This window comes from Cervus elaphus, chromosome 14 (genome assembly GCF_910594005.1).
Source record: "Cervus elaphus chromosome 14, mCerEla1.1, whole genome shotgun sequence".
Lineage (NCBI taxonomy): Eukaryota > Metazoa > Chordata > Mammalia > Artiodactyla > Cervidae > Cervus > Cervus elaphus.
Genome location: NC_057828.1, coordinates 22,797,544 through 22,821,156, shown reverse-complemented (window position 1 = coordinate 22,821,156; position 23,613 = coordinate 22,797,544). Strand labels below are relative to the sequence as shown.

The following is a 23,613-nucleotide window of genomic DNA, read 5'->3' as shown; positions in this document are numbered from 1 at the left end:
AAGTGAGTAGATGCGTAGTTAGAGTGGGTCATTGTGCTTTAATGTAGGCCCTGTGACAGTGTCAGAAGTGCACCGTAGCAGCGTATTTCAGATATGGCCAGGGATCCAAGGGACTGTGCAGAAGTCATGGTCAGCTTCACAGATGAGGCTGTGCTTGGGAGGGTGCGCCCAGGGTGAGGAATGGCCACCTGGCAGATGCCTCTGGGGAGGGAAGTCGTAGCAAAAAGGACAGGGTGAGCAAAAGGCAGAGGTAAGATATTACTACATATTCCAAGAACTGTGAATCATCTGGCTGGACTAGGACATGGGCTTTGTGGATTAGGAGGGAGTAAGCCCAGGAGGAGGATGAGGCTGGAAAGAGAGGCCGAAACTAGATCATAAAGGGCTTTGTACACGATGTTGAGAAGTCCGATCTCTGTTGAGTAGTCTGATCTCTGTTGAGTAGAATCTTGAAAGGGCGTTGAAAGATGTTTGCAAAAGGGCGACATGTGTAGCTTTTCCTTTTAGAAGGATCAGTCACTCCTGGAGGGAGGACGGATTGGATGGAAGCAGGAAAGGCCAGTTCAGGAGGCTGTCAGGGTAGGGTACGTCTGTCCATCTTATTTTTGAGCATCTGTCTTCCTGTTATACTGCAGAACCTGGCCAAACAATGTGGAGACTTTGGTGAGTTTTAATTGAAGAGCAGTGTGGGGCTTCCCAGGGGCTCAGTGATAAAGAATCCACCTGCCTATGCAGGCGTCACAGGAGATGTGGGTTCGATCCCTGGCTCAGAAAGATCCCCTGGAGAAGGAAATGGCAACCCACTCCAATATTCTTGCCTGGAAAATCCCATGGACAGAGGAGCCTGGCAGGCTACAGTCCATGGGGTCTCAAAGAGTTGGATGTGACTTAGTGACTGAGCATGTGAGAGTGCACACACACACACACACACATACACACACACACACACACAGTGGAAGAGCAGCGGGGTGATGAAAATCGGGGTATCAGATCAGGAAGGAAATTGAAATGAGAATAATTTAGTTAAAATGCAGAAAGGCAAAGGCTAGGGGTAAATTTAATGACTATTTCCATGGTAAAGTTTGGCTCCTATATATTATTAGTTCAAATCTAAAATCTGTTATACACAGTCCTGAAATCCAAAAGAAGTCAGCTGTTAGCTTTTATGTTTAAATTTATTTTTATAAATTGGCCTCAAAACATTTTGGCAGCAAAATTTGACCTTCAGTGATGTCAAGCTAATTATATTCTTTTGTTTATTCCACAGTGTGAAGGGTTGTATCTTTTGCTATAGAAATAGTAGGGTGTCTGTCTGTGGCCCTGCTGAATGAAGGGTCATGTAATTGGTGGGGTTGGCCTTTTGTTGGTGTAGCTCCTATTGCTACCACTATTGACCATTACTGTCAACTAAAACATTACTGTCAACTATATAGCATCATACAGGTTTTAGGATATTTAGTATATTTCAATTTCTATTGATTTAAAAACAACCTAAATAAACCATTTATAACAACATAAAAAATAAATAAATAAAAACAACTTATGGGATAGATTCTATCATTGTTGTAGTTGTTGTTCAGTCACCCAATTGTGTCTGACTCTTTGTGACCCCATGGACTGCAGCACGCCAGGCCTCCCTGTCCCTCACCATCTCCCAGAGTTTCCCCAAGTTCATGTTCATTGCATCGGTGATGCTGTCCAGCCATCTCATCCCCTGATGCCCTCTTCTCCTCCTGCCCTCAATCTTTCCCAGCATCAGGGACTTTTCCAATGAGTCGGCTGTTCACATCAGATGACCAAAATGCTGGAGCTTCAGCTTCAGCATCAGTCCTTCCAATGAATATTCAGGGTTGATCTTCCTTATGATTGACTGGTCTGATCTCCTTGCTGTCCAAGGGACGTTTCAGGAGTCTTCTCCAGCACCACATTTCAAAAGCATCAGTTCTTTGGCGTTCTGCCTCCTTTATGGTCCAACTCTCACAACTGTACGTGACCACTGGGAAGACCATAGCCCTGACTATACAGACCTTTGTCAGCAGAGTAATGTCTCTGCTTTTCAACACACTGTCTAGGTTTGTCATTGCTTTCCTGCCAAGAAGCAATCGTCTTCTGATTTCATGGCTATAGTCACCGTCTGCAGTGATTTTGGAGCCCAAGAAGAGGAAATCTGTCACTACTTCCACCTTTCTCTTCTCTATTTGCTATGAAGTAATGGGGCCAGATACCATGGTCTTATTTTTTTTTTAATATTTAGTCTTAGATACTATCATTACTTCATTCTAAATACATGAAAAGAGTTGAGGCACAAAAACGTTAAGTGATTTGATTAAAATAACATGTTTGGGGAAGGGTCAACTTGAAAATTAAATTCCAATTTTTTTTTCTTTTTTCTAGATCTTTAAACAAAATAAGCAAGACTGTCCTGACAGTGGACATTGTGATTTGTGGGATAGGTTTCCCTGTCTTTTTTTTTTTTTTTTAAATTCTGTAGATTCTTCGCTCTGGGTATTTTGTAAATAAAAAAAAAAAAAAAAAAACTAGATTCAGTTGTGTCTGATGTGACTCAGATGTGATCCTGTCCGACAGCAGCATGAATAATAACACTTTCGTTTATTCTCAATGTGAATGAGGCTGAGAAGAGTTGTTTTTATTATTTTTATGCTCTTTTCCATTTGTGTATTGGCAGTTTCCACTAAAATGTACCATGTTTTCCCCTCCCTGGGTAGACACTGTAGTGGAAAATCGAGCCCAGTGGCCATAGATTATGCAGTACTCAGTACTCCGAAAGATAGTACAAGTATAGAGCTGGTTGTTGGATAAGATAACTGATGTCTACAGTTCTAAAAAAAGAAGCTTTTTACGTGTATATCACTGCAAAACATTCTGTTCCAACTTCTGATCTATAGCCTGCTTATTGCTGAAGTCAACATCCTAATGTTACCAAAGAATAAAACCCTACATCACTTATTGATTTGCAGTCTGTTAAAAAGTGACAACAGGCTTTTTTGGTTATGTCTCTCAGTGAAAGAGTTCACTTATTGGATTTTCAGCTTTCCTGTGTTGTATGAGGATAAACTACGTAGGCATATTCCTCAATATAGGCATCAGGCATCTGAGTGGATAATTAGGGTTTGCAAATGAATTCTGTAAATATGAAAAAAATATGTAAATATTTTACTCAGATTATGAATTTCTTAATTAGGTCTGCCAAACAGGTTCCATTGATAGCAAAATTTAACAGAGTATCTAGCTTTGGGGACATGATCAGTAGAATCAAAAAGAGGGGATAAAAGGGTAATATCTTTTGAGGGTGTCTTTCTGCAGGGAACAAATGCTGAAATGTAATTTCCAGCCCAGATGTTGACCCCAAGTAATCATAAAAACAGTGATAATGATGATGAAGATAATGATGGAGAGGAGAGGAGGGAGAAGAAGGGGGGAAAGGGTGAAAACAACAGCAGTAAAAGTGTTACCTGCATGAGGTCACTTATCTAATGACTTGGGAAGTCAAATGCTAGCTCATCTAGTTCAGTAATTTTTCCATTACACGATCTTCAAGAAAAACAAAAGAAATGGTACCTATCTTTAAAAAATGTGTGAATGATGCTATACTTATGATAAGCAAGTTGATAGCTTCTCAGTCTGTATTACGATAGTCCATATCTCTGTCCTGTGTAGCATTTTGTTAGAATGAATGTTATTCTCCTGTCATCGCTCTTTCCCTTTCCTAACCTCTTTCATCTTCCTGCCATCTTTGTCTATGTTCTAAGCTTTGTAATTCACTGGACTTACTGGATCTCTTAGTAAGGTCAGAGATACAGATTTTCTTTCCAGTCTACTTCCCAAATCAGCTGTTTCAGCCATAGAAAGAAGATCAACCATCCTTTTCCTCAATATATTTCTTCCCATTCTTACTCTAAATCTGGCCATCAAACCACGAGGTTCCTGGGACTCTGGTAGTCCAGTGGTTACGAATCTGCCTTCCAGTGCAGAGGATGTGGGTTCCATCCCTGGTTGGAAAATTATGACTCCACCTGCCAAAGGGCAACTCAGCCCACGTGCCACGACTAAGACTTGACAACAGCCCAGAAAACTGAGGCTCCTGAGATATTAAACCTTCTTTGTCATGCATAATTAAGATCCTCACTGATATCTTGTATCTTAAATGTATTTTTTATTTAGTGAGAAAATATGATTTAGTGAGAGTATATGAGTTTAGTCTATTAGGCAAATTTTCATACATACACTAAGATGACAAATATTTAGCAATATTGCATAGGAAAAAAAAAAATCCTTTGGTAAATCCCCATCCAACAGAATGATTAAAGAAACTGTGTGTGAACCATATTTCAAGAAAACAAGTCAGTATTTGTATATATTTTACTCCTCCAAACTATGGTTTTAATTCATATTTAGAGAGTATAAATCTCAAGCATTACCAAGAGAAAAAAATTTGCTTTCCCAGTAGGGGTTTGGAGGATGGCCCTTAACAAATGCAAAATTTGACATTCATATAAAAGGGAGATAAGTAAGACCAATAAAGAGATGGTAGAATTGACTGCAGCCAGAAAAATATGAAGTAATGCCAACACATCCCCTGCACTATTTTCAGAAATCCAGGAGCTGACCTGGGCTATGTTAATATGTAGAATAGTGTAGCGAGGTACCCGTTACAAAGAAAACAGATGATTAGATTCAGGTTCCTAGGAAGCTGAGTTTGGAAGAGGGTCACTCTTCATTATTTGTAGAGCATATTCCTCCAGGGGGTTTCTGCTTTTTCTAAGTGATGTTTGGAAACTATTCAGAATTCAGTTGCTTTTTGGACTGTAATGAATGCCTGAGGAGTGAGGGTCCTAAAAATAATAGAAGATTTGAGTCTAATCAGTACTGGATGTGAAAGTCCTGCATTTCCCAACTGGCCAAAAAGCTAGTAAAGATGAAGAATAAATAAATGAATGGAATTAAGAATAATTGAACCCAACTTAAATCTAAGGTAGCTAATGCATTTCTCTTTAAACCTCATATATTCATTTTCTCATCTCTGGAATTTCTTCTTTAAAAGCCTGGAATGAACTTGCCCAGTAAAAATAGCCCCAGGATTGAGCTGTCAGGCACTCCATGATTGTACTAGTTGGGAATTTCTTTGGGAAGACTGTTCAGTGTTCTTCATTACTTCACTTTCCTTACCTATGTAATTTCATAGGGGGCCAGTAACATGGGGGCAATGCAAATAACAACTGACCAATGGGAGAAAACAATATTGGGAAGCACTTGTTATGAAGCAAAGTTACAAATACACATGCAGAACAGAACAGTACAGAATGAAAAACAATTGCAGGTTTTGATAGGTATGTTAGGAAAGAGTCACTGAACGATTTCCTATTAATTCTGGGGCACTTATACTATTTTTAAAATATCCCACAAACCTTTGCCTGACAAAGGAAGAGTACAAAATAAAGCCCTAGTCTCTGCGGTGACAGCTATTTCCATAGCAACCTGCCTGTCAATCAACACCCACTTCATTGAGCTTCAGAAAACACCCCCAGAAATAAATGTCAAAAGTCTCATGCAGTTTCCAAATTTAAATCAAACTTTAAAATAAATTAAAATAAGAACCCAAACACCCACAGCAGTCACAAAAGTAAATTTTTGGAAGGAGGGAAAACGGGAGTGAAAACACAAAGGCCAAAGGAATCCTCCAAGCAGATGCAAAGAAGGAAAAGAAGGGAGGCTAGGTGCCCTTCACCCTTTCTTAACATTACTTGATCGGGTGTGATTGGAGGAGCATCACTGGTAACCCATCCATATCTTTTTTCTCTGGCTTTGAAGGTTGGCTTTCGTCTTCCTGACCATCTTATCATGTTCACTGTTTCCATCCCTCTGGTGGGCTAATGACTCAGCCCCCCACCCCTTTTGATGATATGATGGTGAGACAAGTGGCTAACTGCCACATGGAAGGATGTACTTGGTCACTCTTTTAGGGGGATTAAAGTAACACTGACTAGACCTCCTGACAATGAAAAGCACCCACATGACATGTTAAGTCCTTCTGTTGTTAAACCATCCTCCGAGAATTTAGCATGAAGCAATTGCCACCTCTCTTATCTGGAGATAAACTCTATATAAAGCTTAACACCACACTTGTGGAGTATGCCATGTGACTTGACTTACTGCTCCTAGGAGTTTGAAGTTACCTAGAAGTGGAGCATTTTAAGGAACTCTGTTTTGTTAGAGACTATGGAATGATTGTTTGGAACTCTGCATTCAAATGGATATTGTTCCAAAGAATAGCAAGGAGAGATAAGAAAGCCTTCCTCAGTGATCAGTGCAAAGAAATAGAAGAAAACAATAGAATGGGGAAGACTAGAGATCTCTTCAAGAAAATCAGAGATACCAAGGGAATATTTCACACAAAGATGGGCACAATGAAGGACAGAAATGGTATGGACCTAACAGAAGCAGAAGTTACTAAGAAGAGGTGGCAAGAATACACAGAAGAACTGTACAAAAAGATCTTCATGACCCAGATAATCGCGATGGTGTGATCACTCACCTAGAGCCAGACATCCTGGAATGCGAAGTCAAGTGGGCCTTAGGAAGCATCACTATGAACAAAGCTAGTGAAGGTGATGGAATTCCAGCTGAGCTATTTCAAATCCTAAAAGATGATGCTGTGAAAGTGCTGCACTCAGTATGCCAGCAAATTTGGAAAACTCAGCAGTGGCCACAGGACTGGAAAAGAACCGTTTTCATTCCAATCCCAAAGAAAGGCAATGCCAAAGAATGCTCAAACTACCGCATAATTGCACTCATCTCACACGCTAGTAACAGAGAAGACAATAGCACCCCACTCCAGTACTCTTGCCTGGAAAATCCCATGGACGGAGGAGCCTGGTGGGCTGCAGTTCATAGCGTCGCTAAGAGTCAGACACGACTGAGCGACTTTACTTTTCACTTTCATGCACTGGAGAAGGAAATGACAACCCACTCCAGTGTTCTTGCCTGGAGAAACCTCATGGACGGGGGAGCCTGGTGGGCTGCCATCTGTGGGGTCGCACAGAGTTGGACACGACTGAAGTAACTTAGCAGCAGCAGCAGCACACGCTAGTAAAGTAATGCTCAAAATTCTCCAAGCCAGGCTTCAGCAATATGTGAACCGAGAACTTCCAGATGTTCAAGCTGGTTTTAGAAAAGGCAGAGGAACCAGAGATCAAATTGCCAACACCTGCTGGATCATCAAAAAAGCAGGAGAGTTCCAGAAAAATATCTATTTCTGCTTTATTGACTATGCCAAAGCCTTTGACTGTGTGGATCACAAAAAAACTGTGGAAAATTCTGAAAGAGATGGGAATACGAGACCACCTGACCTGCCTCTTGAGAAACCTGTATGCAGGTCAGGAAGCAACAGTTAGAACTGGACATGGAACAACAGACTGCTTCCAAATAGGAAAAGGAGTACATCAAGGCTGTATATTGTCACCCTGCTTATTTAACTTATATGCAGAGTACATCATGAGAAACGCTGGGCTGGAGGAAGCACAGGCTGGAATCAAGACTGCCAGGAGAAATATCAATAGCCTCAGATATGCAGATGACACCACCCTTATGGCAGAAAGTGAAGAAGAACTAAAAAGCCTCTTGATGAAAGTGAAGGAGGAGAGTGAAAAAGTTGGCTTAAAGCTCAACATTTAGAAAACTAACATAATGGCATCTGGTCCCATCACTTCATGGCAAATAGATGGGGAAACAGTGGAAACAGGGGCTGACTTTATTTTCTTGGGCTCCAAAATCACTGCAGATGGTGACTGCAGCCATGAAATTAAAAGACACTTGCTCCTTTGAAGGAAAGGACCAACCTAGACAGCATATTAAAAAGCAGAGACATTACATTGCCAACAAAGGTCCATCTAGTCAAGGCTATAGTTTTTCCAGTGGTCATGTATGGATGTGAGAGTTGGACTATAAAGAAAGCTGAGAGCCAAAGAATTGATGTTTTTGAACTGTGGTGTTGGAGAAGGCTCTTGAGAGTCCCTTGGACAGCAAGGAGATCCAACCAGTCCATCCTAGAGGAAATCAGTCCTGAAATTCATTTGAAGGACTGATGCTGAAGCTAAAACTCCAATACTTTGACCCCCTGATGCGAACAGCTTATTCATTTGAAAAGACCCTGATTCTGGGAAAGATTTAAGGCAGGAGAAGGGGACAACAGAGGATGAAATGGTTGGATGGCATCACCAACTCAGTGGACATGAGTTTGAGTAAACTCTGGAAGTTGGTGATGGACAAGGAGGCCTGGCGTGCTGCAGTGCAAGGGGTTGCAAAGAGTTGGACATGACTGAGCAAGTGAACTGAACTGAGTAATTTTCTGGTGGTGTCTTCAGGATTTTCTAAGTATGGTATCATGTCATCTGTAAACAGTGACAGTTTTACTTTTTCCTTTCCAATTTATATCCCTTTTATTTCTTTTTCTTCTCTGATTGCTGTGGCTAAAACTTCCAAAACTGTGTTGAAGAAAAGTTGTGAGAGTGGGCACCCTTGTCTTGTTCCTGATCTTAGATGGAATGCTTTCAGCTTTTCACCACTGAGTATGATGTGACCTGTGGGTTTTCCATGTCTGTCATATGTACTTGAGGTATGTTCTCTGTGCCCACTTTCCGGAGGGTTTTCATCTTAAATCATTGTTGAATGTTATCAAAAACTTTTTCTGCATCGACTGAGATGATCAGTTTACTTTTCAATTTGTTAACGTAGCATATCATATTGATTGATTTGTGGATACTGAAAAATCCTTGCATTGCTGAGATACGTCCTCAGGGATACAATGGGAATTTCAACGGTCTAATTCAGTGGTGTTCAAAGAACCGAGACATAAGGAAGCAGTGAGCCTGGCCCACTGACCCGTGCTTGGAGGGGGCTGGAGAGCTTCCTGGCAAGTGGTCGTTACTGAGGGCAGGTATAGGAGGCCCTGGGTAGCTTGAGGAAACGAGAGGAAGGAGAGAAATGCACTCATGCTCTCCAGGATCCTTTTGCCTAAATTGGGTCTGTGAGTTTGTCTTTTCTACATGGCCAGTGTCAGTGTCGACTTCTTAACTACTAGTAACTCAAAAGAAGAGTTTTCTAGCAGTCACAGAGTAGGAACTGTTTCAAGTGCCGTCACATTAGATGTGTATCCGTAGCTTTCCATATAATCGGTTGAGTTCATGAACTTCATTTTTTCTTACATGGAGGCTGAGTTGGGCAAAAGAGTGAGAGGTGTGGAAACCAAGGTTGGGTCTGAAGGTGAGCAGTCAGGGACCGCAGAGGAGAATTCCCCGGTGAATTCAGATTAAGAACAAGATCACTTAGAAGTTTGGGATTAACATAGACACACTACTGTATATGGGCCTCCCTGGTTGCTCAGGGGTAAAGAATCTGCCTGCCACACAGGAGATGCAGTTTTGATCCCTGGGTCAGGAAGATCCTCTGGAGAAGGAAATGGAAACTCACTCTAGTATTCTTGCCTGGGAAATCCCATGGACAGAGGAGCCTGGCGGGCTACCGTCCGTGGGGTCACAAAAGATTCGGATATTATTTAGCAGCTAAATAACAACAACAGCTCCTATATATAAAACAGATAACCAACAAGGACCTACTTATAACACAGGAAACTCTACTCAATATTCTGTAATAACTCATGTGGGAAAAGAATCTAAAAGAGAATGGATACATGTGTATGCATAACTAAATCACTTTGCTATACACCTGAAACTAGCACAATACTGTAAATAACTATACTCCAATACAAAATAAAAATTAAACTAAGTAAGAACTAGATATGAGGTGTCCTCAAGTGAGGTGCCTGAGATGGATGTGCTGGGGAATGGTGTGTGTTTATAAGAAAGTCTCTTGTATGCTTTCCAGCACAAAAGCCTATCCCAAAGCAAGGAGAGAAGAAAGTAAACTCAACTAAAATGAGGGGCGAGAATTTTAGAGCCCTTAGAGAATCTCCAGCAAAGTGCTTTGCATACAGGCACTCAGGCAATTGGCTCATGTAGAGAGGAAGCAGAGTAGTACACGATAATTTAGCCACTCAGAGCTCTGTTCCCTCTACAGTCAGTGAAAAGATCCAGCTCATGTCACAGTTTTTCAAATCACCACTGAGGGTCTGAGAGGCCACCACTCAACCTTGCTTCCTGGCATTGGAATACCCACCTGTAAACCTGTTTGCTCAATGCCAGAGAATTCTGATTGCAGTTGGGACTGTGTTTTACGTTCCAAATAAAACCTAAAATTGGGAGAAACCGGTTTGGAGACCAGCGTTTTCCATCACTTTCACTTGGCTTCTTTTAGTGCTAGTCAGGCGATGTGTCATTTTCTCTGTTGAGTATGTGTGCAGCTGCGAGATGAGTTATTTATAATAATAAGACTTTGCACGTATGTAGATACTTGCATAGTAAGCAGATCATATGCAGTTGGTGGCGGCTGGTGGGTAACCTTAGAATCATCAGTAGATCTGATTATTGAGTGTGACTTGTTGGAATCTGCAGGCCGTTGCCCATAAATATTTTAACCTATTGGTGCTGAAACCTGTCTACCAGGGATCAAAGACATTTTCAGGTCTAATCTGTCTTGAAGGCAGGATAAGGAGGTAAGGGGCTGCTATCTAGAGGAAAGAACTGAATTTCTGCATCTTCCCATCTTCTACCTTGGTGTCTTAGTCTCTACCACACACCTTGTTGAATCTTATTTCCCATAATTTTGCATTCAAGGTCACTGTTGCCCTGGTCTTTGGATATTTTATTAAAACCCTCCTGGCCTCTTTGGACAGTCATTCAATGATTTCTATTCACAGGACAAAATTTGGTATGAAGTTCTATCTCCCTCTCATGTGGTACCTTTGAATGGAAAGATAACCTTTGACAATGCTCAGTTCTTTATGATGATTGCTGTTAGCACGTAGCCTGACGGGTGGCATGGATGTGGGAGAACTCATTTGAACAGACTTTCTATCGAAGGCTAAATACACCCCAAATCACTCGGGTAATCAGAGCCAGCCGCCTCATTTCTGATGATTTTACAAATCAGTCGGGCTTCAGAGATGCGTCCACATGACACTGTACCCATGCTGAGTTGTTTTGGCTGCAGGGGTGGTCGGTTTTCTCTCTTTCTTTTTTGCTTTCCAGCTGCATTTGTGAATGTTTTCGTCCTTTGCTAAAATATGTTTTTCAAAATTGTGATTAACAGTCATTTTCGGATACAGATATTGGCTCTCCTTTGCCAGAGAGACACAGCATGTGAGAACAGGCCGACATAAAAATAATACAAAAGGGGATGTTTATTCATCAGAAACTGTGTTAATGACTACATCTACCCCCCTCATTTGGGGCTGACTGGGTTCATCTCCCTCTTCTCTTTTGCTCATGTTCCTCCCCCCCATCGTGAAATCTCTTCATTTTGTACCCCATAAATAAAAAAAAATTCCCATGGTTGGTCTGGTGTTTATGCTATGAGTGTAAGTTAGAGCAATTTGAAATTTGAAAACTGTACTCGATGGGGTAGACTTGCGAGATGCATGAATGGAGAGGACTGGCATTCTGAATGTTCCTTAAACAACTTTCCCATCTAGAGAATTCACGCCAGATGCCGTTAACAATAGACAATGGACAGACAGCGGAGCGGCATAAAGCAATAGGAAGTTTACATTCGTTTTATGACCTGTCATTTTTATTTGTTTATTTTTCAAATAAAATCGTTTGCTTGTTTGAACTGCTTGCAGCTGTATCTTTGGATATTTTGAACTTGAGAGCTTTGAAAACCCCAAAGCCAATGGCTGGAACATCACTTGACTTAAGTCTACTCTTAGCCAGTTTCACTGTGCATTATGTACCATCCCAGAGAGGGAGTTTTATTTATTTATTTTAATCGGAGGATAATTGCTTTGCGATGCTGTGTTAGTTTCTGTTGTACAACAGTGTGAATCAGCTGTATGTAGACATATATCCCCTCGTTCTTGAGCCTCCCTCCTTCTCCGCCTTCCCACCCATCTGGGTCATCACAGAGCATCAAGCTGAGCACCCTACATTATACAGCAGGTTCCCACTAGCTCTGTCTTACACGTGGTGGTGTATATATGGTAGTGCTACTCTCTCAGTTCATCCCACCCTCCCCTTCCCCCCTGGGTCCCCAAGCCTGTTCTCTATGTTTGCATCTCTGTTTGGAAGGAATTTTAGAGAGCAAGGGCTTCCCTGGTGACTCAGCTGGTAAAGAATCTGCCTGCAATGCGGGAGACCTGGGTTTGATCCCTGGATTGGGAAGATCCCCTGGAGCAGGGAATGGCTACCCACTCCAGTATTCTGGTCTGGAGAATTCCATGGAGTGCATAGTCCATGGGGTGACAAAGAGTTGGACACGACTGAGTGACTTTCACTTCACTTTCACTTAGAGAGCAAACTTCCTTAAAGGAATGTCAGCCAATACATAGCATCCCCCTGTGAGCCTTGCATTCTGCTAGGTACTCTCAGAGAGAGCTAAGAGTGAGTAATACCTAGTCTGAAACATGCAGAATTTGTATCAGATTGACTTGAGCAGGAAACATCTAGCAACCAGGAAGCAGGATGAAATTTTAGGGATGGAAATGAATGTGACATAGAATATTTCTCTTACCATGAAGAATGAAGATGTTTGAACTGCTTTCAAGTAGGACATATGCAAGATAATCCCTCCAATAATCCTCCTGAATATGCTTGTATCAGGTGACAGAGTAACTTGGCCACTAATGACTCTGGTCAAAGTTTTAGAAGCATGTTTCTTGAGCTTCTAAATCCTGCAAAAATATTCTTGGTGTCTGGTGGGAAGATACTCCTTAAGCCAGCAGCTCACTGCGGGGACACTGGTCTATTTCAGTAATTCTCTTGACTACAGTAGGCAGTAGGGGTTGGTTTCAACTCAGCCACAGTGCAGAACCTTGGAAGGGGTGGACTTCAGTGATAAATCAAGGGCCATTGTCCCTGGTTAATGAAATGAGGCTGATAAAAATTTCTGGAGGTAGAAGTTGAGTTGCATATGACAACTTGTCTTAGACATCTAGGCTGATTTTGGGGTTGAATTCTTCATCAGTATTTGTCTTCCCTACCTTCCTACTTCCTACTCCAAGAGCTTTGGTGGTCCCTGGTAGTGCCAATCTAGAGATTGCACATTATCTAAGGACATCTAGTGTGTTTCCCATGCTACTTAAAAGTCTTCTTTCCCTATCCATTGCCATTGACTGCATCACTGTGTGAATGTTCTAGAGCAGTTACTGGAGGCAAAGGTTTGGATTCACCTAGCCTGTCCTTCCACTGATAGCCTGATGGTGGAGAAATCGTATGGTGTATGGAAAAAGCTCTTTATTGGAATCAGAAGTCCATGTTTTGATGTTAGCTCTGTTATTTAGCTTTGTGACCCTGAACAACCCCATTGTTATTGTTCAGGTGCCAAGTCCTGTCGGCTCTCTGTGACCCCACGGACTGCAGCATGCCAGGCTTCCCTGTAATTCACCATCTCCCGGAGTTTGCTCAGACTCATGGCCAGTGAGTCAGTGATGGTATCTACCCAGCTCAGACTCTGCCAGCTTGCTAAATTCAGAGACAGTAAAATTGACCTTGCTCTTGTTACCACATTCTGGTTTCAGACTCAAAAGAGTTAAAAAAAGTGTGAGTGATTGATAGTGGTGAAGATCTTAATGTCTGCTGAGCTGGGTTTGTGGTTCTGGTGTTGTAGTTGATTTGTCCAAGTGTCTAGTTCCTGTAGGATATGTTTGAGTGCAGTGGGGTAAAGGTGAGGTTGTGGTGTGGGACTGGTTGTGACGGGGCTGAAAATCTGAGGTTCTTTATTCCCTTTGGTAGATCGTTCTTCTTATATCACAGTTCCTCTCTTGGCTGTATGCTCAATTGCTTCAGTCGTGTCCAACTCTTTGTGACTCCATGGACCATAGCCCACCAGGCTCCTCTGTCCATGGGATTTTCCAAAAAAGAATGCTAGAATGTGTTGCCATTTCTTCTTCTAGGCTATCTTCCCAACCCAGGGATCAAACCCGCTTCTCCTGTATTGTCGGTGGATTCTTTTACCACTGAGCCATCGTGGAAGCCTGCTGTGGATCATTTCACATCCTTTTCTTCCTCTTCATCTGCTCCCACTTGAATACTGTGATTGGGCTGTGGCATTATTGTTATTATTTACTGTTCACTACTCAGCACCTAGAACAGTGCTTGAAAGTGAAAGTGCAAGTTGCTCAGTCGTGTCCGACTCTTTGCCACCCCATGACTATACAGTCCATGGAATTCTCCAGGCCAGAATACTGGAGTGGGTAGCCTTTCCCTTCTCCAGGGGATCTTCCAACCCTGGGATCGAATCCAGGATCGAATCCACATTGCAGGTGGATTCTTTACCAGCTGAGCCACAAGGGAAGCCCAAGAATACTGGAGTGGGTAGCCTATCCCTTCTCCAGTGGATCTTCCCGACGCAGGAATCTAACCGGGTCTCCTGCATTGCAGGCGGATTCTTCACCAGCTAAGCTATCAGGGAAGCATGTGCTTGGCATGAACAGTGCTTGGCCTGCAGCAAATTCTCGGTATGTATGTATTGATTGAGCACACCTTGAAGGAAGGAAGGAGAAGGGAAGATGGAAAGAAGGGAGGAAAGCAGAAGAGAGAAGAGGAGGGAAGGAAGGAAGGGAGGAAGGAAGTCCAAGTAAAACCTCTTTGATAGGCTTAGAAAATTTGGTTTCATCAAAGAAAATTGCCTAAGAATAGAATAGGAAGAGTAAGAGTTTTGTGGAGACTGACTTGATAAAGATATTTACAAGACTGAAGTTTTTTCCCTCTAATCCTCCAAAATCATAAATGGTTTCTGACAATAATCCTTAGAAGTGCTGATATATTTCAGGCGTTGAGCTAAAGATAAGGGTAATATCCTTGAATTATCCAGTAGCACAATTACAGTGTTTCAAAGTTTGTTATGAAAATGCCATTGGCTTAGTGTTTCTTTCCTGTCCCATCTTACCCCTTTGGCAGGAGAGACCAAAGTTATTGAATTAGTCGTTACATGGTATCATGGGAAAATATCTTGAAAATTTTAGACTGAAACTATATGACCACAGAGTGATGGCTTGCTCTCTGTCTGTCTCAACCAACCTTTCACCTTTATCACCCCCACCCACCTCACCCCCGACAATTGAGAAGTCACATTTAAGTCTTAATGTTTTGGCATGGTGAGGCATTCTTCTATATGTATATATACATAAGGAATGATTAAATACCCCTTTGTTTTTTTTGTGAGTATATTGTGAATTTAATCTCTATCTTCTTTGAACTCATTATAGTCCTTTTAAAGATCTAGAAAAATATCTTGATAGATTATTCAAAGCATTTAGTCATATAGAATTATAATAGTTATTAGAAGCCTTAATGATTTGTAGCTGTTTAGTCACTAAGTCATGTCTAACTCTTTTGAGACCCAATGGACTGTAGCCCACCAGGCTCCTCTGTCCATGGTATTCTCCAGGCAAGAAGACTGGGGTGAGTTATCATTTCCTTCTCTGGGGGATCTTCCTGACCCAGGGATCGAGTCTGAGTCTCCTGGTTGGCAAGTGTATTCTTTAGCACTGAATGGATTCTTTTCCTCACTGAGGTGAGGAAGTTAGCCTTTATTACTGATAATAATAAGTAAAGTAACACACAGTTTAAGAAATTAATTTGGCATAACTTGTTTACTAAATAGCTGAAATCAACCAGTTATTAATATTAAGCCATTGTCATTAAGTAATTACAGTGAAATATTGGTTACACATATCCTGTGAGTCTGTGTGATATTATATATATATTGTAATCTTAAAATGAATAAACTAAATTATCAATGCTGTTATTAATAGAATAAATTTAAATTGTATTTATCAACTATTCAGGTTAGTATATCACCAATAATATTTAATAAACTTTATACTTTCTTTACACTACCAAATTAATTTTATATGCTTCAGTTATATTTTACTTTTAAACATACCTTAAAATGATTTACAGATTTATGCTTAGTACAATAAATTATGTTAAATATTGAGCAAGTGTTTATTTTTCTACACCACATCATAGTATATAACAAAAAAGTCTGATTATAATCCAAAAGTGAATGCCTTGGCTTCAAAGCCATTCTAATTCAAACTGGATTCAGCTCTGTGAGTTAAACAGTAGTCTCTGAGTTTTAATAGGGAATCAGTTTGATCACTAAATATTAGTTGTTGCTCTGTCAAAAAGAAGTTATTTATAACATCCTTTGGATAAAATATATCCATCAATGAAGACCCCTGTAATTTACATGGTGATGAATTTACTGGTTCTGAAGCTGACAAGGTAAAAGTAAGCAAAAGAAGTGTTTTTCCTATCTACTTGCATAGACTACTTAGAAAGGGAGCAAGATGTAAGTTTCTCTTCTTAGAAAAAAGAAGAGAGAATATTGATATAGAAAAATTGTGGATTTGATCTTTTATTAAAATATTTTTTTTTTAATAGTCAGAAGAGCCATTTAAAAACCAACTCTAATGTTACCATATAATACTTTGAATGAGAATGTAGGATATTGTAGATATCAGATTATCTTTCAAGTTCATTGTAGCAGACAGCAGAACCTTCTCTTTGATTGACATTGACTCTTTGAGAAGGAAAACATTACACAAGTCCTTCAGTACGTTGAGGCCCATGGTTTTAGAGTTGCTTAAGTTCTCAGAGTTTCCTATTACTCTTAAGGGCTTAGCTGTGAATGCCAAACAGAAATCATGATAGAAGTTTTTGTTGATTTGACTGATTGAGCTGGTTGTCATAGTGTGCAAACCAACAGTGATTTTAGCATAGAGCATAGAGGGGTAAGGGCACCAGTCTTGTGTTTCCAGTCCTGCATATGCCATTTTAAACTGTGTGTCTTTGGACTAATCATAGAACGTTTCTGGTCCAGGTCTTCGTTCAAAGAAGGCAGTTGGGTCTAAATAGTTCTCAACTTAGGATCCTTAGAGGAAGCGATGAAAGAATGATTAATTTTCAGGATTTTAAAAAGTGTAATGAAAAGACTTTGGAAAAGACCCTAATGCTGGGAAAGATTTAGGGCAGGAAGAGAAGGGGATGACAGAAGATTGATGGTTGGATGGCATCACTGACTCAATGGACATGAGTTTGAGCAAACTCTGGGAGGTGGTGAAGGACAGGGAAGCCTGGTGTGCTGCAGCCCATGGGGTCACAGAGAGCTGGACACGACTCAGAGACTGAACAACAGCAACAATAATGAAAATAAGCTGTAAGATCCAATGTGCACAAACTAACTAAACGTCTCTTTGCTTTTGCTTTTGGGGTTACATTATCCAAAAGGATTCAACTCCAAAAGGACCCTCTCCCTCTCACCCGCCTGTCTTTATTTTTTTTTGCAACACTGAGGTTTACAAATTACAAATTCTGGCCATCAATAATATAGCTTTTTATTAATAAAAAATATAACAGTTATTATTAACTAAATGCTGATTGACTGTCCAATACAAACCAATAGGACTCATGGGGGAAAACTTTAAAAGGTGTCAGGTGGTCCTTGGTAATAAAAAGTCCAGAGTCTGTTCTGCTATTTTTAGCTCAGTGATTTCAAAGTGGTGCACCCTTTATGATGGCAGCTAGAAATAACAAAATACTATCCTCCCTTCACAGGCACTATATCTAAATTGTCAGAGAGCATCATTAATGAGAATAAACAAGTATTTTTGGAATAAATCAATTGGGTGATACAGTATACAGATTAATTTCTTAACCAACACAATCTGGTTTTTTTTTTTCCAGGACATTAGATTATATGCCCATGTTACTCTATTTGAAGAAATGGTAGGGAAATCTTGAATTGGGTACCACTTGCCTTATTGTGAATTTGGTCGGTAATTCATTGTGCTTTATTTTTAAATTCTCTCTAAAACGTGTTCAAACAGACAGGATAAATAAACAACGGGGTAAAACATACCTCATCTGTCAGTTCTGCTTTGTAGAAATTAACTAAGAATAGAGCACTAGGTATTAAGCTCTCTTCTGATATGATTCTGTATCTAGCCATTTCCCTCTCCAAAATTTAAATGACATTGCAATGCCAATAACAAATGAATTACTGATTAAAAGTGCTCTGAGTTTTGGTTAGATCGAAACTAGACACAAAACAAGCCTAATAGTAGTTATAACATTAGCCATGAGACAAGAAGGTAAAACTTATACACACATATTAATTTAGTACTTTTAGAGTTTTTTTGCCTTTTCAAAACAAACCTGACCCAGATTCATTTTAACAGAAGGGAAACTTCTGTTTGTTGAATAAAATTATTTGTACTTATTGTCTTGTTTATTCTTCTCAACACTGTAAACTGAGCATTTTTCCCATTTTGCAGATTGAGAAACTAAGACTTGATCAGTCCAAGCTAGTAATTGGTGGAGCCACTGGAAGAACCAAATCCAATTTTTTTTTTTACTGACTCCAAGGTCTGTCCTTCCTCAAGCATTCTATGTAACTCAAAATCAGTATTTTTTAGTTTTGGTATTTCAGTCAAGTGAAGGTTTTCGGTATATGTTTTTGTAATTTCCTAATAGAGTTTAAAAAAAAAAAAAAACATTTATTGGAATGTAGTTACTTTACAGTTCAGTTTATGCTCTACGGCAGAGTGAATCAGCTATACCTGTATACATGTGTTCTTCTTTTTTGGATTTCCCTCACATTTAGGTCACACAGAGTACTGAATAGAGTTCCCTGAGCTGGACAGGAGGTTCTCATTAATTATCTACTTTATACATAATATTAGCAGTGTCAGTCCCAGTCTCCCGACTCACCCCATCCCCTCTCCTCCCCTTGGTGTGCATAGGTTTGTTCTCTCCATTTATGTCTCTATTTCTGCTTTGCAAATAGATCCATCTCCCAGTATAGTTTCATCTAGTCTGGTCATGATCTTAATACTAATTTAGGGGTCAAGTTCAGATAAAAATGAATGTTGTAAACAGTTGCTAACTGCTGATCACTGGAGCATCTGGATGTTAGAAAGTATAACAGTTATCTGTCACTGAATATTGACTAACCCCAAAAGTTAGTGACTCCAGAAAATGACATGGTCATTCTCGTGCTTTCTGTGGATTGGAAATTTAGGAAGAGCTTGGTTGGGAAATTCTGGATTGGGGTTACTCACAAGGTTGTCTGTTACTAGGAAGTTGCAGTGGGTTGTTGGGGAGAATTAACAGCCACAGGACGGCTTGAAGAGGGCTGGAGGAACCACTTCCAAGGTGGCTACTCGCAGAGCGGGCAAGTCAGCGTTTCTCCCTGTGGTCCTCTCCCCGTAGCATGGTGGCTGGCATCTCTCTAGAGCACATGATTCTTGGAACAAGGCAGAAGCTGCGAAGTCTTTAATGACCTCACCTTGGGAGTCACACATTGTCACTCCAGCCTTAATGAAATGGTCACACTGTCCAGCCCTAATTCTGCTGTTATTTACTACTCACAAAAAGATGTGAATATCAAGAGACAAGGGTCATCACAGCCCATCATGGGGGCTGGCTAACAGACATACGAATACTGTACGTATGTAATTTTATAATAATTTTCTATTGGTATTGACCCCTTAATTATAAAGAGTGGGAAACAGAATCCAGATTTATTTAAGCTCTTGTAACTTTAGGGAAGACTCTGTCTTAAATGCATATTATGCAATGTGTATAACTTGTCTCTTTCTGGAAAAAAAAACCAACGTATGTATGTGTATATATATATATATGTGTGTGTGTGTATACACACACACACTGGTGCTGATTTGGAGGTTTGAGCTTGGCCTGTTTCTAGTAGAGATTCATTGTGAAGAGACATTTGTGTGTGTTAAGTTGCTCAGCCGTGTCCAACTCTTTGCAGACCAATGAACTATATAGCCCACCAGGCTTCTCCATTGAGTTTTCCAGGCAAGAATACTGGAGTGGGTTGCCATTTCCTATTTCACGGGAACCTTCCTGACCCAGCGATCAAACTCATGTCTCTTTCATCTCCTGCATCAGCAGGCAGATTCTTTATGACTAGTGCCAGCCTGAGAAGTCCCACAAAGTAACAAAAAATTTTTTTTCTTGTGATGAAAGCTTTTAGGGTTTATTCTTGTGGCACTTTTCAAATATGCAATACAGTATTACTGACTCTGGTCACTATGCTATATGCTATATCCCCATGACTTACCCATTTCGTAACTGGAAGCTTGTTCCTCTTGACCCCCTGTACCCATTTTGCTCCCCTGCCCCACCACCTCCCTTCAGGTAACCATCATTCTATTCTGTGTCTATTAGTTCTGTTTTGCTTACTTGTTTATTTTATTTGTAGATTCCACATACAAATCAGATCATATGATATTTGTCTTTTCTCTGTTTTTATTTTACTTAGCTTAATGCCCTCCATTACCATCCATGTTGTTGCAAATGGCAAGATTTCATTATTTACAATTGCTGAAAAGTATTCCATTTTATATGTAAGTTTCTGCTCTAACCACCTGGCCTCCCTGCTATTCCTCAAGCTCTCCAGCCTTGCTCCTATCATAGGGCCTTGGCCCTACCGGAAATACTCTTTTATATATCCTTGTGATGTACTCCTTCCATAATTCAAGTCTTCCTCAACTGTTACTTTTCCAATGAGGTCTGCCCTGACCATCCTATTTTAAATTATTGCCCTCTACCTAGAACAGTGAACCTGAAACATGGTGGCTGGGTTCAGTTAGTGGGTTCAGTTCAGCATAGTGGATGCTCAGGTTTTTTTTTTATTATTATTGAATAAAAAAATTATTGGTGAAGCTATAAGGAGATGCCAATACTGCTTTTTCTGCCCCAGGCAGTTTGGTACCTTCCCCTTGGTTCTTTCCAGATACTGATGCTTGGTCTTTTACAGTTTGAGAGAGTCTCTAACCACAGTAATCAAGTGTGGGTGTGCTTTATTTCTGTGGGAGATTTCCTGTCATTCAGAAACCAGCACTGTTTCCATCCTCGTATCTTTAGAGTTCCAACATAAAAGAGAACAGAAGAAAAGGAAAACACTTCTACTAAACATATTATGGGGGACAGGTTGATATTATCTAAGGGAGGAAGTTAACTGAATTGTTTCTGTAGACATTGGGGAAATGGTTTCTCTCAGAGTTAAAAAGCAGCTTGGGAGTATTAAAGTATAGGGTGCCTGCATGTGCTTTATGATGGTCTTAGCTTATGACCTTATATTGCTTTTATTTCTCTATTAAATCAAGATATATCTCATTGGGGCCACCATCTTACTTGACACAGCATGGTTCATTTTGCTTCCTGTGAACAGAATTGTCTCTGATCGCATGGAAAGATTTATCTTTGATGTGTGTTTCGTGTGAACGGTCTTTAGACTGGAGTTTCCATCCGCGTGGATCTCCATGGCATGGCAACAAAGTGTGTGGGCCCTTGCCGTGTGGGCTGAGTGCTTTGCTGAGCCCTGTTTTCCCAAACCCCAAACTTGTGTCTTGCCTCCTCTATGGGTTTCTAGTGAAATGTCCCTATGTAGTCCTTCACTTGGAATTAGTGCCGCAGGAGACAACTGAGCTTTCACATTGTATGAAACATCTAAAGAAATAGAAACTTTATGAATGATTCACTGTCATGGTTTGAATTGTGTTCCCCCTAAAGATGTTGAAGTTCTAACCCCTAGTTCTTCAGAATGTCATCTTAATTGGAGATAAAGTCTTTGCAGATGCTTAAGTTGAGATGAGCTCTGTAGGGTGGATCTTAATCCAGTGGGACTGGTGTCCCTACCAAAGAGGGAAATTTAGGCAGAGAGCGAGACATAGGTAGAATGCCAAGTGAAGATGAGTTTATATGGTCATAGGCCAAGGAACTCCAAAGATTGCCGGCAAATCAGAGGCTTTGGAGAGAGGAACAAAACAGATTAACCCACATGGTTTTCCAAAGGAACCAGCCCTGATGACATCCTTGATCTTGGCCTTCTTGCCTCCAGAACCGTGAGACAATAAATTCCTGTTGTTTATGCCACCAGTCTGTGGTACTTTGTCACAGCAGGCGTAGCAAACTAATACAGTAATTATTCACTTCTGTATCATAAAGCAAGCATTAAGCGGCTCTCAGATGACACTACAACAATCCACTTAGCACATTTTCATGTGAAAAAACTTGGGTATAAGCAAAGATGTATGAGATAGATTATGCTCGTATAATGAGGTAATTACTAAACCCACATTTCCATGCAATGCTCTTCTTTAGTTACAATGGCTTGATATTGATATACCTGCTATGAAATGACTAGTTATTATTTGAAGGCATGAAGACGTATTACCCCCTTTAGAAGCAAACACGGAAATGATCTTGTCTGTAATCTCTTCATGTTACAGAAGATCCTAGCGTCTCTGGTCCTACGAAGGAAAGCTACTCAGTTCTTCTCTTCCCAGGCTCTTCCCTTCCCTGGGAAGGGCCTGGGCTTACCTTGCATCCCAGTGTACCCACACTTTGTTGTGTGGAGTTAGGCAGATTAACCCTTTCAGCCTTAGTTATATCATCTTCAAATGCTATGTACACTTTGCAAGAGGTGAGATGAGATAAGAATACCTGGGAAGGTTACTGTTAAGTGTAAGATAATGTAAAATGTAAAGAGCTCCTCACACATAAGTGTTTAATAGTAGGTCTTTTGACTTAAGCATCTTTAATATCTTCACATACCTCAACTATGTGGTCAATATGGCAAATGCATTTGATCCAGCTTTCTTTTAATAATGGTGAGGTGTGAAACCCATTCTAGCTCTAAATCTCCTTTCATCTTTTTTTTAATTTTTTTTTTATAGTTGCTTTACAATGTTGCATTAGTTTCTGCTGTAGCCACTTTGGAGAACCATATAGAGGTTCAAAAACTAAAAATAGAACTTCCATTTGTGCTCAGTTGTGTCCGACTCCTTTCCCACCCCATGGACTGTAGCACACCAGGCTCCTCTGTCCATGGAATTTTCTGGGCAATAATACTGGAGTGCATTCCCATTTCTGCTCCCAGGGATCTTCCCAACCCAGGGATCGAACCCAGGTCTCTTGCATTGGGTTCTGCATTGGCAGGCAGATTCTTTATCACTAGCACAATCTGGGAAGCTCAGAACTACCATGCTTTACTATGCTAAGTCACTTCGGTCCTATCCGACTCTTTGCCACCTTGTGGACTGTAGCCCACTAGGCTCCTCTGCCCTTGGGATTCTCCAGGCAAGAATACTGGAGTAGGTTGCTGTGCCCTCCTCCAGGTAATCTCCCTGACCCAGGGATCCAACCCATATCTCCTGCATTGGCAGGCAGGTTCTTTACCACTAGCACCACCTGGGAAGCCCCAGAACTACCACATGACCCAGTAATCCCACTTCGGGACATATACCATGAGAAAACCATAATTCAAAAAGATACATGCACCCTTGTGTTCGTGGCAGCCTTCATCTTTTCTTTATCCAAGATCTGGACATGCTAATATAGATAATTGGGCTTCCTGGATGGAGCAGTGGGTGAAGAATTCACCTGCAATGTAGGAGACACAGGAGATGCGAGTTCGATCCCTGGGTCAGGAAGATCCCCTGGAGGA

General features: G+C 40.7%; 1 protein-coding gene across 7 annotated transcripts in view; it reads left to right on the top strand.

Annotated features, from left to right (window-relative positions):
* The window catches only part of ESRRG (estrogen related receptor gamma), a 674,948-nt gene that overhangs the window by 120,029 nt on the left and 531,306 nt on the right, over nucleotides 1-23,613 (top strand). The window lies entirely within an intron of this gene.